This window comes from Scomber japonicus, chromosome 12, assembly GCF_027409825.1.
Source record: "Scomber japonicus isolate fScoJap1 chromosome 12, fScoJap1.pri, whole genome shotgun sequence".
Classification (NCBI taxonomy): domain Eukaryota; kingdom Metazoa; phylum Chordata; class Actinopteri; order Scombriformes; family Scombridae; genus Scomber; species Scomber japonicus.
Genome location: NC_070589.1, coordinates 965993 through 980206, shown reverse-complemented (window position 1 = coordinate 980206; position 14214 = coordinate 965993). Strand labels below are relative to the sequence as shown.

At 46.4% G+C, this 14214-nt stretch overlaps 8 non-coding genes and 2 pseudogenes across 8 annotated transcripts; all 10 read right to left on the bottom strand.

Moving 5' to 3' along the window:
• Positions 1-1567: 1567 nt before the first annotated feature.
• On the bottom strand, positions 1568-1683 carry LOC128370190 (U5 spliceosomal RNA). The gene has a single exon (XR_008322302.1). It is a non-coding gene; the product is annotated as a U5 spliceosomal RNA (small nuclear RNA).
• An 831-nt stretch (positions 1684-2514) lies between these two features.
• LOC128370100 (U2 spliceosomal RNA) lies at positions 2515-2705 on the bottom strand. The gene has a single exon (XR_008322246.1). It is a non-coding gene; the product is annotated as a U2 spliceosomal RNA (small nuclear RNA).
• A 232-nt stretch (positions 2706-2937) lies between these two features.
• Positions 2938-3101, bottom strand: LOC128370001 (U1 spliceosomal RNA). The gene has a single exon (XR_008322154.1). It is a non-coding gene; the product is annotated as a U1 spliceosomal RNA (small nuclear RNA).
• Positions 3102-3480: 379 nt separating this feature from the next.
• LOC128370144 (uncharacterized) lies at positions 3481-3660 on the bottom strand (annotated as a pseudogene).
• Positions 3661-8861: 5201 nt separating this feature from the next.
• LOC128370187 (U5 spliceosomal RNA) lies at positions 8862-8977 on the bottom strand. Its single transcript, XR_008322300.1, has one exon. It is a non-coding gene; the product is annotated as a U5 spliceosomal RNA (small nuclear RNA).
• Positions 8978-9809: 832 nt separating this feature from the next.
• On the bottom strand, positions 9810-10000 carry LOC128370031 (U2 spliceosomal RNA). The gene has a single exon (XR_008322181.1). It is a non-coding gene; the product is annotated as a U2 spliceosomal RNA (small nuclear RNA).
• Positions 10001-10232: 232 nt separating this feature from the next.
• Positions 10233-10396, bottom strand: LOC128370011 (U1 spliceosomal RNA). Its single transcript, XR_008322163.1, has one exon. It is a non-coding gene; the product is annotated as a U1 spliceosomal RNA (small nuclear RNA).
• Positions 10397-10833: 437 nt separating this feature from the next.
• LOC128370097 (U2 spliceosomal RNA) lies at positions 10834-11024 on the bottom strand. Its single transcript, XR_008322243.1, has one exon. It is a non-coding gene; the product is annotated as a U2 spliceosomal RNA (small nuclear RNA).
• A 232-nt stretch (positions 11025-11256) lies between these two features.
• LOC128370025 (U1 spliceosomal RNA) lies at positions 11257-11420 on the bottom strand. The gene has a single exon (XR_008322177.1). It is a non-coding gene; the product is annotated as a U1 spliceosomal RNA (small nuclear RNA).
• A 379-nt stretch (positions 11421-11799) lies between these two features.
• LOC128370135 (uncharacterized) lies at positions 11800-11980 on the bottom strand (annotated as a pseudogene).
• Positions 11981-14214: the final 2234 nt, after the last annotated feature.

The window sequence follows — 14214 nt, the reverse complement described above, 5'->3', positions numbered from 1 at the left end:
TTTTGGCCACATCTCCTCCCACTGTCTGTAATGTTTTAAAAACGGTAGGCTGCATTCCTGCAATAAAAACACATCTGACTTAAAGGAACTTAAAAAGGGTAAAACACTCTGGGCTCTAACTCTCGACTTCACACTTCTCACATTAATGGTAGAGAAGGTCAGTGTCATGAGTATGGTTAAAAACAACAGGTAAGACATTTTAAAAGACTCAGAGGGTGTTAAAAACACATTTAAAAAACAGTTAGGTAATTTCTTGTGAACAGAGCTCTTCCTTCATCTCTGCGGGTGAAAAATGAAGGGTTTGAGCTCTGTTCCCCTTTGGGACTCTGGGGGTTGGCCTCTGCTGCAATGTTGCATTTAATTTGGAGTCCCTGGGGGTCGATTGCAGAGCAATTGTTAAAAAAGAAACCTCATTGGGTGAATCGGAAGGGAAGACTCTGGGCTCCTCCACAGATGAACTGTCTGAGTGAGCCGCAACTCTTCCCTTCTTCTCCAACACAATGGGAGAATCCGAGGACAATTCAGACAAAGGCCTCTTAGTTTGCTGGGCATTGGGGAGGGAGGCATCTTCACTATCATCCTGTGGTTGGTCTTCCTTACTAGCTCCGCCTTCTGCCTGCACCACCCCATCCTCTGGAGTACTCTCCATTGGAGGGGTAAATGCAGGCCCCTCCCTCACTCCCTCCTCACCTGTTCCCTCTCTTCCAATCACAGGATTTGGAGGGAGATTTGAATTTTCCTGCCCAGCAACTTCAATTTGCTCTCCTAACTGTTCTGTCTGTCCGCCATCTTTTCTCTTTTCTGTGACTTTTGCAGCCTTCAATTTGTTGGCAAATGACTTTGGGCAATCTCTGAACAGGTGGTTTGTTTCCCCACAAAGATTGCATCGTCTGCCATTGGTGCACTCTTCAAAAGTGGGTCCAATTTCTCTGCATTTTCCACATACGATCTGCTGACATGCTTCAACCAGGTGCCCATGCTCACCACACTTGCGGCAGAGTTTGGGTTGGCCCTGGTAATGGGTATAGCCCCTGTTCTCTCCCAGAACTACCATAGACGGCAGATGTTTCAAGCCCTGGAAGCCTTGGGGGTCCTGCCATTGTTGGATGGGGACCCTCCAAGCGCAATTCCAGATGCCGTCCTCATCTCTCACTTTCGTAGCCTGGCCTTTAACAGTGCAATATCTCCCCAGCCACAAACAAATGTCATCTGCATTCACTGTTTCATTGAACATTCTGACAGTAACGGTTTTCAACGTATTGTCAGTCAGTTTCTCCACATTGAACACAGCAAATTGGGGTTTTACATTTTCAAATCTTATCCAAAATTCTCTGAGCAACACAGCAGTTTGAAAGCTTAAATCAAATCCCTTGTTATATGGCAATGTTAAAATGCAGTTTAAGTCTTCTGGCTTAAATTTCAACGTACCTTGAATCAATTTTCTGGAGAAGTCCAGCCTCGACATCTTCATGGATTCAACATCCTTGTTGGCAAAAGTAAAACGGACACTGAAAAACACGTCTTACTGAGGAAGGCCGCCCGCTTGTCTTTTCACAAACACAATGAGACTCTGCCAAACGGCAAAGCCTGCCAAAAATAGATCTAACTCGTGGGTGTTCCTCTCCACGGAAGTCTTTAGTAAAAGGCGAAAGACTTGTACGTGATGAAGAGAAAGCCGAGTAAGTACGCCCCGCTCACCAACAGCAGACGAACACAACAGTGGTCCCAGTCACCCCCTTCACGGTGAGCCCCGACATGGTGAAAGGAATCCCAGGCCACACCCATTCCCCTACACCGCGCAGCAAGAGCAAGGCGCCAACTTTTTCTTGTCATGTTTTTAGATTTTGTGAAATGCGGCAAAGAGCTCCAGGCTTTCCAGCCACAGGACTAACGTCCTACTCGGGTGTTCCAGAGGAGCAAGGGTCAAAATGTGGAAATGCTGCAAGTACACAGGCAGACAGGTGCTGCTTCCCTTTTACTCCCCCGTGGGAAGAATGACCCCTTGGCCGCGGTGCGGTCCGGAGGGCAGTGGGCAGCACCCTTGCATGAAGCATGAAAAGAGCGATCAATCCCCTCGTGTGACCCATAGCAGGACAACCGAGAGCCTCTCAGACACACCCTGTGGACTCATCTCTATGACAAGCCCCGCTGTGGAATGTCCTTCATGCCAAACCTCTTATGCCCCCACAATCTCCCTCTTTGTGTGCCGCCCCAAGGTGCAAATCTCACACCGTGTCACGCTGCACTTTCCCCCCTATTCGACGCAGGTGATTAGAGATACTGATGAAGATCCAGCAGGGGGCATGTCTGCTCTCCTTGAGACAGGCAACCTGCCATCTGCTGTGACTCAATCCCCCTGGCCAAAGTTGTATCATATAATTCATAGGAAACAAAGATAATTTGCTCATTTTCAAGGGTGCTTGAACAACCTTGAAATGGATCTAAACTCGTCAGTGCTGCTAGACCGGCCTACCTACTCAGTTAAGTCTCTTTTTCATATTAAACATAGAGAGAGGGGGGTGCACCGTTCCTGGAGGTACTACAATACCGGGTCGATGCGTGGAGTGGACGGAGCAAGCCCCTATTCCATCTCCCTGCTCCAAAAAGCAATTTAATATATGGTCCCCGGGTAGGGGACGTATCAGATATTAAACTGATAGGAACAGATACTACACTTGATCTTAGCCAAAAGGCCGAGAAGCGATGACCGGAAAAGTGTCGGAGTTGAAGGAGTGATCCTCTGCAGCGTCAGTCCCGCTCACGGTTTCACAGAGTCCAATGCGAGGAAGTAACTTGGAGCTGCATTCTATCAAAAGATAAGACGACCGTTTTGTGTTCAAAAGGACATCCGTCTCTACACGAGTCAATGGAGAATTCACCAATTTCTCACTTGGTTTCTAACCTCAGTAAGCGTTTAGTTTTCTTTCAACAACTTATCAGGGGAGAGCGCGAACGCAGTCCCCCACTACCAGAAATTATGCAATCGAGATTCCCACATTTGGGGAATTCGCAGAGGTCAGCACAACCGGAGTGCAATGGTTGAGCCTCGCCCTGGGTGAACCACCTTCTTGATCATGGTATCTCCCTTGCCAGGTAAGTATGAGTTGTACAGATCCGAGCCAAGGACGTCTTTCACAGACACGGCACCCGGACCGATGGTGCACCTTCCAAACATCATCCAAACACACACACGCCGCATGAGGCTGTGGATCTGCAGAGTCACAACTTTGCATGCAGCTTCCTGCTCTATGAATAAGGATTACAAAGGATTGCTGTATATGAGCACAGATTTCTAGAGTGTGCAACCTCACTACAGTGCTGACATAGCTACTCAATTGTACATTGGCAGTCATGAGTCAAGATAATTTGCTCATTTTCAAGGGTGCTTGAACAACCTTGAAATGGATCTAAACTCGTCAGTGCTGCTAGACCGGCCTACCTACTCAGTTAAGTCTCTTTTTCATATTAAACATAGAGAGAGGGGAGTGCACCGTTCCTGGAGGTACTGCAATACCGGGTCGATGCGTGGAGTGGACGGAGCAAGCCCCTATTCCATCTCCCTGCTCCAAAAAGCAATTTAATATATGGTCCCCGGGTAGGAGACGTATCAGATATTAAACTGATAAGAACAGATTTTTTTTTTTTTTTCGAAAAAGTTTTATTGACACTCGTTCAAATTATTTCAAACAATGATTTACATTTTAGATAAAATATTCACATGTGGACATAGTATATACAATGAATTACAATAAATATGTGCAGTATGTAAAACCATATTTAAAACAATAAAACCAATTGTTCTAAAATGGTAATACAGGTTAAATAGCTGTTCATTTGTAAAACATATGTCAGGTGTTTATGTGATTGAGTGTCCATTAAAAGTCCATAAAAAGGAGTGCATCCGTTAAAAAGGTTTTTTTTTTTCAATTCTATCTTTGTGCAGGAGCGCAGTGAGTCCCTACCAAGGGTAACTCATTCTGCTCCCCCAAACATTTGGTCTCTCGGGATGCTGTCGTGTTCCCACCTGCCTCACCCAGAGAGCCAGGCCGCTGCTGCTGTGACCTTTTGCTGTGTGGCTCCGGCTCCTTCATCCCAATGGGCACAGAGGCGATTCTTCTTTGTGGCTGTGTCCTAGGCCTGCCGCCTGCAGCTACGGCCGTTTTGACCGTTGCTGCGGCCATTCGGATCACAGCCACGGGGGGGATCTGCATGTGCTTTCTTACCAGCAAGTTTCTGGAGGTCCATGTGGCGTCTTTGATGGCGGCTGGGGTGAGCCACTGTTTTGCAAAGTCTTTGGATGGTATTTTTTGCTGGCTCACCCCATATAGCACTAGTTGTGCTGTGAGGACCTCCCTTGCTGGTAAGTACGGGAATTGCAAGGAGCCGGCCGTTGCCCACTGGTCTACAGCAGCACTGCACTCCCAGAGCAGATGCCTCACCGACTCAGGCGCGCCACAACCAGGTCGGGGGCAGGTTGAGTGCGTTGACATGCCCCGGGAGTGCATGACGGACCTGACCGGGAGGATCTCATGAGCCACCATCCATGACAGGTCCCGGAGTCTGTTAGGGAGAGCAGGATGGTTGACGTTGCGCCAAACTGTTGTGGGCTCGCCGGGTGCGAGCCCGCGCACCGGACTCACTGGTTCCCGCTCCTGCACAACGGAGACAAGTGATCTGTGGTTAGTTAAAATCTGCAACTCCTCATGCTCAAGGTTAAAATGCCTTAAAAACTTCTGAATAAAAACATAGGCTGGTGGCAGGTTAAAAGACACAGGTATTCTTAGGTCCACATGTAAAATCTTAAGTTTTCTGAGGTAGGACCCCATCCAGAAGCGTGTCATTGCAGTTGTCTTGGGGTTTCTGGATGGGGTCATGGCTATTTTCATGTGTACTGTAGTGTATGTGCTTCCTAAAAACAGGTGCAGATCCGGTACTTCTTTTCCTCCTTTCTCCTTTGGCCTTTTCATAATTTCTCTCTTCAATCTTTCCCACTTGGATCCCCACAGAAAGTAAAAAATGGCTCGCTCCAGATTTAAAAGCACATGCCTAGGAGGAATAAAAACAGAACTGATCAATAAAAGCAAAGGTAAAATCACTGCTTTGATGATTAAAACCTTTCCTTCCATGGTCAGTCCTCTAAGTCCCCAGTATCCTAGTCTTTGTCTGACTTTCCCTACCACGTCTGGCCAATTTGTTTTCCCTTCCCCCTCCCTGTCAAATTTAATTCCCAGTATTTTTTGGTCAGTCTGGGTCACAGTCAGGGGGAGTCCTGTCGTCTCAGTCGCCGTCCATGGTCCATAAAATTGGGCTTGGGTCTTTTCTCTATTTAATTTCGACCCAGAGGCCTGTCCAAACCAGTCAGTCAAGTCCAGAGTCCTTTGACAGATAAAAGGTCGGTACATAAAATATTCACGTCGTCCATGTATAGGTTACACCTGTTTTCCAGTCCCCCACTCCCCGGCAGTCCTACCCTATTGATTCGTTGGTCCTTTCTCAAGACCTGTGCCAGTGGTTCTATGCAGATGATGTAGAGGAGGGCAGATAACGGACACCCCTGACGGACACCGCAGTTAATCCCACCCACCGGTACAGCAATCCCACCCAAGCTATAAATCTTTCCGGGAACCCCATTTTTCGCAGGACCTGGAAGAGGTACTGGTGCGAGACCCGATCAAATGCTTTCTCAAAATCTAAATTTAGTACTACTAGCCGGATGTTTCTGTCTCTCGCGTAACAGATGGTGTCTCTGATCAGTACGAGGCTGTCAGTGATCTTCCTCCCCGGGATGGCACAGGCTTGATCCGGGTGAATCACGTCTTCTAAAAACATAGACATACGTGTCGCTAAAAGTTTGCTAAAAAGTTTACAGTCAAAGTTTAAAAGCGTGATTGGTCTCCAGTTTTTCAGGTCAGTCTTGTCATTGTGTTTATAAAGGAGAGTCACTATCCCTACTCTAAAACTGTCAGGAAGCCGGTCAAGTCGTTCAAAAAATCCATAAAAACAGTAATCAAATCAGGTGCTAAAATGTCCCAAAAAGTCAAATAAAACTCCAAGGGAAGTCCATCTTGTCCAGGGGACTTCCCTTTTTTAAAACCAGTCATACATTTATTTAACTCTAAAAAAGTAAAAGCCTGGGATAAAAGCACACTTTTGTTTACTGTTTTTACAATGAATTTTAAAACTTCGGTCATGATGTCCATTTTTACAGGTTTTTCTTTGTACAGGTTTGAATAAAATGTTTCAATTGTTTCTTTAATATCGCCCATTGTTTCAGTTGTGCACCCATCTTCTTTTTTCAGCTTTGTAATGCCCCCCCCCCCCTCCCCCCCCTTTATTCATAATTTTCCTGAAAAAATAGCGTGTGCACTTTTCACCCTCCTCTATTTCCCGTTCTCTGCTCCTTAAAATGACACCTTTGCTTTTAATTTCTGATAAAACTGACATCTCTTTTTTAACTTGCTTAATTTCCTCATTAAAATCCATGCCAATCTGGTTTAGGTTAAAATAACGTTGTAGTCGTTTCTGCAGTCCCATCATGCGTCTGTATTCCCTGTTCTTTCGTTTCTTACCTGCCTGCCTAAAGAAAGTCTGCGTCTTTCCCTTCACCATTTCCCACCAGTGTGCACGTGTTTCGTAGAAGTCTTGAAGGGTCTGCCACTCTTTGTACCGCTCCCTGAACTGCCTAACTAACTCCCTATCTTCTAAAAGGGAGCAGTTGAGTTTCCACAGACCACTTCCTGATGTCACGCCCGAAGAGAGTGAAAGGGTGCAAGAGAGCATAAGGTGATCGGAGAAGAAAACAGGAGTTAATCTAGCATCGGTGGGTGGGCAGTCCCGTGTAAAAACATAATCTATGCGAGAGGCTCTGGTGCCATCACCACCGAACCAGGTGAAGCCCTCCTCTCTGGGATGCATGATTTTAAAACAGTCCTGAAGTTTAAAATCTCTACAAATGCCCTGCAATAAAACCGATGTTTTGTCTACTTTAAAATCTTCCCCTGCTCTCCTCCTATCCTCCCTACTTAGAATACAGTTAAAATCCCCCCCTACAACTAAAGGTGCCCTACCTAGCATGTGGGACTGCAAGTCTTCTAAAAGGTCATACCTGTCGTTCTTGTCGTTAAAACCGTAAATATTTAAAAGGTTGAAATCCTGTCCCATAAAAGCCAAATGTGCTAAAAGTGCCCGACTGTCTCTCACCACAGTGCTGCCCTTCACCAGAGCTTGAGGGTTTTTGATTAAAATGGCCACTCCGTCATTTTTGTTTTGATTGGATCCACTCCATATTGACATTTTTGGCCACATCTCCTCCCACTGTCTGTAATGTTTTAAAAACGGTAGGCTGCATTCCTGCAATAAAAACACATCTGACTTAAAGGAACTTAAAAAGGGTAAAACACTCTGGGCTCTAACTCTCGACTTCACACTTCTCACATTAATGGTAGAGAAGGTCAGTGTCATGAGTATGGTTAAAAACAACAGGTAAGACATTTTAAAAGACTCAGAGGGTGTTAAAAACACATTTAAAAAACAGTTAGGTAATTTCTTGTGAACAGAGCTCTTCCTTCATCTCTGCGGGTGAAAAATGAAGGGTTTGAGCTCTGTTCCCCTTTGGGACTCTGGGGGTTGGCCTCTGCTGCAATGTTGCATTTAATTTGGAGTCCCTGGGGGTCGATTGCAGAGCAATTGTTAAAAAAGAAACCTCATTGGGTGAATCGGAAGGGAAGACTCTGGGCTCCTCCACAGATGAACTGTCTGAGTGAGCCGCAACTCTTCCCTTCTTCTCCAACACAATGGGAGAATCCGAGGACAATTCAGACAAAGGCCTCTTAGTTTGCTGGGCATTGGGGAGGGAGGCATCTTCACTATCATCCTGTGGTTGGTCTTCCTTACTAGCTCCGCCTTCTGCCTGCACCACCCCATCCTCTGGACTACTCTCCATTGGAGGGGTAAATGCAGGCCCCTCCCTCACTCCCTCCTCACCTGTTCCCTCTCTTCCAATCACAGGATTTGGAGGGAGATTTGAATTTTTCCTGCCCAGCAACTTCAATTTGCTCTCCTAACTGTTCTGTCTGTCCGCCATCTTTTCTCTTTTCTGTGACTTTTGCAGCCTTCAATTTGTTGGCAAATGACTTTGGGCAATCTCTGAACAGGTGGTTTGTTTCCCCACAAAGATTGCATCGTCTGCCATTGGTGCACTCTTCAAAAGTGGGTCCAATTTCTCTGCATTTTCCACATACGATCTGCTGACATGCTTCAACCAGGTGCCCATGCTCACCACACTTGCGGCAGAGTTTGGGTTGGCCCTGGTAATGGGTATAGCCCCTGTTCTCTCCCAGAACTACCATAGACGGCAGATGTTTCAAGCCCTGGAAGCCTTGGGGGTCCTGCCATTGTTGGATGGGGACCCTCCAAGCGCAATTCCAGATGCCGTCCTCATCTCTCACTTTCGTAGCCTGGCCTTTAACAGTGCAATATCTCCCCAGCCACAAACAAATGTCATCTGCATTCACTGTTTCATTGAACATTCTGACAATAACGGTTTTCAACGTATTGTCAGTCAGTTTCTCCACATTGAACACAGCAAATTGGGGTTTTACATTTTCAAATCTTATCCAAAATTCTCTGAGCAACACAGCAGTTTGAAAGCTTAAATCAAATCCCTTGTTATATGGCAATGTTAAAATGCAGTTTAAGTCTTCTGGCTTAAATTTCAACGTACCTTGAATCAATTTTCTGGAGAAGTCCAGCCTCGACATCTTCATGGATTCAACATCCTTGTTGGCAAAAGTAAAACAGACACTGAAAAACACGTCTTACTGAGGAAGGCCGCCCGCTTGTCTTTTCACAAACACAATGAGACTCTGCCAAACGGCAAAGCCTGCCAAAAATAGATCTAACTCGTGGGTGTTCCTCTCCACGGAAGTCTTTAGTAAAAGGCGAAAGACTTGTACGTGATGAAGAGAAAGCCGAGTAAGTACGCCCCGCTCACCAACAGCAGACGAACACAACAGTGGTCCCAGTCACCCCCTTCACGGTGAGCCCCGACATGGTGAAAGGAATCCCAGGCCACACCCATTCCCCTACACCGCGCAGCAAGAGCAAGGCGCCAACTTTTTCTTGTCATGTTTTTAGATTTTGTGAAATGCGGCAAAGAGCTCCAGGCTTTCCAGCCACAGGACTAACGTCCTACTCGGGTGTTCCAGAGGAGCAAGGGTCAAAATGTGGAAATGCTGCAAGTACACAGGCAGACAGGTGCTGCTTCCCTTTTACTCCCCCGTGGGAAGAATGACCCCTTGGCCGCGGTGCGGTCCGGAGGGCAGTGGGCAGCACCCTTGCATGAAGCATGAAAAGAGCGATCAATCCCCTCGTGTGACCCATAGCAGGACAACCGAGAGCCTCTCAGACACACCCTGTGGACTCATCTCTATGACAAGCCCCGCTGTGGAATGTCCTTCATGCCAAACCTCTTATGCCCCCACAATCTCCCTCTTTGTGTGCCGCCCCAAGGTGCAAATCTCACACCGTGTCACGCTGCACTTTCCCCCCTATTCGACGCAGGTGATTAGAGATACTGATGAAGATCCAGCAGGGGGCATGTCTGCTCTCCTTGAGACAGGCAACCTGCCATCTGCTGTGACTCAATCCCCCTGGCCAAAGTTGTATCATATAATTCATAGGAAACAAAGATGACTTGCTCATTTTCAAGGGTGCTTGAACAACCTTGAAATGGATCTAAACTCGTCAGTGCTGCTAGACCGGCCTACCTACTCAGTTAAGCCTCTTTTTCATATTAAACATAGAGAGAGAGGGGGTGCACCGTTCCTGGAGGTACTGCAATACCAGGTCGATGCGTGGAGTGGACGGAGCAAGCCCCTATTCCATCTCCCTGCTCCAAAAAGCAATTTAATATATGGTCCCCGGGTAGGGGACGTATCAGATATTAAACTGATAAGAACAGATACTACACTTGATCTTAGCCAAAAGGCAGAGAAGCGATGACCGGAAAAGTGTCGGAGTTGAAGGAGTGATCCTCTGCAGCGTCAGTCCCGCTCACGGTGTCACAGAGTCCAATGCGAGGAAGTAACTTGGAGCTGCATTCTATCAAAAGATAAGACGACCGTTTTGTGTTCAAAAGGACATCCGTCTCTACACGAGTCAATGGAGAATTCACCAATTTCTCACTTGGTTTCTAACCTCAGTAAGCGTTTAGTTTTCTTTCAACAACTTATCAGGGGAGAGCGCGAACGCAGTCCCCCACTACCAGAAATTATGCAATCGAGATTCCCACATTTGGGGAATTCGCAGAGGTCAGCACAACCGGAGTGCAATGGTCGAGCCTCGCCCTGGGTGAACCACCTTCTTGATCATGGTATCTCCCTTGCCAGGTAAGTATGAGTTGTACAGATCCGAGCCAAGGAAGTCTTTCACAGACACGGCACCCGGACCGATGGTGCACCTTCCAAACATCATCCAAACACACACACGCCGCATGAGGCTGTGGATCTGCAGAGTCACAACTTTGCATGCAGCTTCCTGCTCTATGAATAAGGATTACAAAGGATTGCTGTATATGAGCACAGATTTCTAGAGTGTGCAACCTCACTACAGTGCTGACATAGCTACTCAATTGTACATTGGCAGTCATGGGCAATTCTAGGATCAGGCTCGCAAAATAATTAAAGTTGTATAAAATAATTCATAGGAAACAAAGATAATTTGCTCATTTTCAAGGGTGCTTGAACAACCTTGAAATGGATCTAAACTCGTCAGTGCTGCTAGACCGGCCTACCTACTCAGTTAAGTCTCTTTTTCATATTAAACATAGAGAGAGGGGGGTGCACCGCTCCTGGAGGTACTACAATACCGGGTCGATGCGTGGAGTGGACGGAGCAAGCCCCTATTCCATCTCCCTGCTCCAAAAAGCAATTTAATATATGGTCCCCGGGTAGGGGACGTATCAGATATTAAACTGATAAGAACAGATACTACACTTGATCTTAGCCAAAAGGCCGAGAAGCGATGACCGGAAAAGTGTCGGAGTTGAAGGAGTGATCCTCTGCAGCGTCAGTCCCGCTCACGGTTTCACAGAGTCCAATGCGAGGAAGTAACTTGGAGCTGCATTCTATCAAAAGATAAGACGACCGTTTTGTGTTCAAAAGGACATCCGTCTCTACACGAGTCAATGGAGAATTCACCAATTTCTCACTTGGTTTCTAACCTCAGTAAGCGTTTAGTTTTCTTTCAACAACTTATCAGGGGAGAGCGCGAACGCAGTCCCCCACTACCAGAAATTATGCAATTGAGATTCCCACATTTGGGGAATTCGCAGAGGTCAGCACAACCGGAGTGCAATGGTTGAGCCTCGCCCTGGGTGAACCACCTTCTTGATCATGGTATCTCCCTTGCCAGGTAAGTATGAGTTGTACAGATCCGAGCCAAGGACGTCTTTCACAGACACGGCACCCGGACCGATGGTGCACCTTCCAAACATCATCCAAACACACACACGCCGCATGAGGCTGTGGATCTGCAGAGTCACAACTTTGCATGCAGCTTCCTGCTCTATGAATAAGGATTACAAAGGATTGCTGTATATGAGCACAGATTTCTAGAGTGTGCAACCTCACTACAGTGCTGACATAGCTACTCAATTGTACATTGGCAGTCATGAGTCAAGATAATTTGCTCATTTTCAAGGGTGCTTGAACAACCTTGAAATGGATCTAAACTCGTCAGTGCTGCTAGACCGGCCTACCTACTCAGTTAAGTCTCTTTTTCATATTAAACATAGAGAGAGGGGAGTGCACCGTTCCTGGAGGTACTGCAATACCGGGTCGATGCATGGAGTGGACGGAGCAAGCCCCTATTCCATCTCCCTGCTCCAAAAAGCAATTTAATATATGGTCCCCGGGTAGGGGACGTATCAGATATTAAACTGATAAGAACAGATTTTTTTTTTTTTTTTCGAAAAAGTTTTATTGACACTCGTTCAAATTATTTCAAACAATGATTTACATTTTAGATAAAATATTCACATGTGGACATAGTATATACAATGAATTACAATAAATATGTGCAGTATGTAAAACCATATTTAAAACAATAAAACCAATTGTTCTAAAATGGTAATACAGGTTAAATAGCTGTTCATTTGTAAAACATATGTCAGGTGTTTATGTGATTGAGTGTCCATTAAAAGTCCATAAAAAGGAGTGCATCCGTTAAAAAGGGTTTTTTTTTTCAATTCTATCTTTGTGCAGGAGCGCAGTGAGTCCCTACCAAGGGTAACTCATTCTGCTCCCCCAAACATTTGGTCTCTCGGGATGCTGTCGTGGTGGTCAGAGGAGATCCTCTCCCTGATGCTCCTTCCCACCTGCCTCACCCAGAGAGCCAGGCCGCTGCTGCTGTGACCTTTTGCTGTGTGGCTCCGGCTCCTTCATCCGAATGGGCACAGAGGCGATTCTTCTTTGTGGCTGTGTCCTAGGCCTGCTGCCTGCAGCTACGGCCGTTTTGACCGTTGCTGCGGCCATTCGGATCACAGCCACGGGGGGGATCTGCATGTGCTTTCTTACCAGCAAGTTTCTGGAGGTCCATGTGGCGTCTTTGATGGCGGCTAGGGTGAGCCACTGTTTTGCAAAGTCTTTGGATGGTATTTTTTGCTGGCTCACCCCATATAGCACTAGTTGTGCTGTGAGGACCTCCCTTGCTGGTAAGTACGGGAATTGCAAGGAGCCGGCCGTTGCCCACTGGTCTACAGCAGCACTGCACTCCCAGAGCAGATGCCTCACCGACTCAGGCGCGCCACAACCAGGTCGGGGGCAGGTTGAGTGCGTTGACATGCCCCGGGAGTGCATGACGGACCTGACCGGGAGGATCTCATGAGCCACCATCCATGACAGGTCCCGGAGTCTGTTAGGGAGAGCAGGATGGTTGACGTTGCGCCAAACTGTTGTGGGCTCGCCGGGTGCGAGCCCGCGCACCGGACTCACTGGTTCCCGCTCCTGCACAACGGAGACAAGTGATCTGTGGTTAGTTAAAATCTGCAACTCCTCATGCTCAAGTCGTTCAAAATCCATAAAAACAGTAATCAAATCAGGTGCTAAAATGTCCCAAAAAGTCAAATAAAACTCCAAGGGAAGTCCATCTTGTCCAGGGGACTTCCCTTTTTTAAAACCAGTCATACATTTATTTAACTCTAAAAAAGTAAAATCCTGGGATAAAAGCACACTTTTGTTTACTGTTTTTACAATGAATTTTAAAACTTCGGTCATGATGTCCATTTTTACAGGTTTTTCTTTGTACAGGTTTGAATAAAATGTTTCAATTGTTTCTTTAATATCGCCCATTGTTTCAGTTGTGCACCCATCTTCTTTTTTCAGCTTTGTAATGCCCCCCCCCCCTTTATTCATAATTTTCCTGAAAAAATACCGTGTGCACTTTTCACCCTCCTCTATTTCCCGTTCTCTGCTCCTTAAAATGACACCTTTGCTTTTAATTTCTGATAAAACTGACATCTCTTTTTTAACTTGCTTAATTTCATCATTAAAATCCATGCCAATCTGGTTTAGGTTAAAATAACGTTGTAGTCGTTTCTGCAGTCCCATCATGCGTCTGTATTCCCTGTTCTTTCGTTTCTTACCTGCCTGCCTAAAGAAAGTCTGCGTCTTTCCCTTCACCATTTCCCACCAGTGTGCACGTGTTTCGTAGAAGTCTTGAAGGGTCTGCCACTCTTTGTACCGCTCCCTGAACTGCCTAACTAACTCCCTATCTTCTAAAAGGGAGCAGTTGAGTTTCCACAGACCACTTCCTGATGTCACGCCCGAAGAGAGTGAAAGGGTGCAAGAGAGCATAAGGTGATCGGAGAAGAAAACAGGAGTTAATCTAGCATCGGTGGGTGGGCAGTCCCGTGTAAAAACATAATCTATGCGAGAGGCTCTGGTGCCATCACCACTGAACCAGGTGAAGCCCTCCTCTCTGGGATGCATGATTTTAAAACAGTCCTGAAGTTTAAAATCTCTACAAATGCCCTGCAATAAAACCGATGTTTTGTCTACTTTAAAATCTTCCCCTGCTCTCCTCCTATCCTCCCTGCTTAGAATACAGTTAAAATCCCCCCCTACAACTAAGGGTGCCCTACCTAGCATGTGGGACTGCAAGTCTTCTAAAAGGTCATACCTGTCGTTCTTGTCGTTAAAACCGTAAATATTTAAA